The following is a 788-nucleotide window of genomic DNA, read 5'->3' on the forward strand; positions in this document are numbered from 1 at the left end:
AGCCCCACGAGAAATTTGCTGTTGGTAGCTGTCTGCTGCTGTCTCTGATTCAGGAGAAGAGGGTTTAGGGTTTGCTGCAGCCCCCCATAGCTGCTGTGTTCTAGGGTTTAGGGTTTAGGGTTTAGGGTGTGAGCAACAGAGTGTGCGGCAGACGATGCGTTGCTGCTGCTGCTGCAGCAGCAGCAGCAGCAGGTTGTCTGTTAGTGCAGCAGCAGCAGCAGCAGCAACAGTTGATTGTTTGCTGTGACAGCAGCAGCAACTGCAGCAGCAACAGCAACATTAGTAAGAACAGCAACAGCAGCAGCAGAACAGCAACAGCAGTAGTAAGAACAGCAGCAGCAGCAGCAGCAACAGCAGCAACAACAACAGTAGTAAGAATAGCAGCAGCAGAAGCAGCAGCAGCAGGAGCACCAGCCGCAACAGCAGCAGCAGCAGCAGCAGCAGCAGCAGCAGCAGGAGCAGCAGCAACAGCAGCAGCAGCAGCAGCAGCAGCAGCAGCAAAAGCAATAAAGATGAAGAGCAATTAAATTGTAGTTTCCAATAGAATGGCTCCAAAAGCATTTCTTGCGGCTGCATGCATGCAACACAGTCCCTGTATAAAAACACAGCAGCAGCAGCAGCAGCAGCAGCAGCAGCAGCAGCAGCAGCAGCAGCAGCTAGTACTGCTGCTGCTGCTGCTGCTGCTGTTGCTGCTGCTGCTGCTCTGCCGTGCGGTGTGGCAGCAGCAGCTTTCGGGGGATAACGGCAGACCGTCTGTCTCCTCTTCAGCTACAAACATCCTTGCTGCT

This window comes from Eimeria mitis, genomic scaffold, assembly GCF_000499745.2.
Source record: "Eimeria mitis Houghton genomic scaffold, Emh_scaff2082, whole genome shotgun sequence".
NCBI classification, from domain to species: Eukaryota; Apicomplexa; class Conoidasida; order Eucoccidiorida; family Eimeriidae; genus Eimeria; species Eimeria mitis.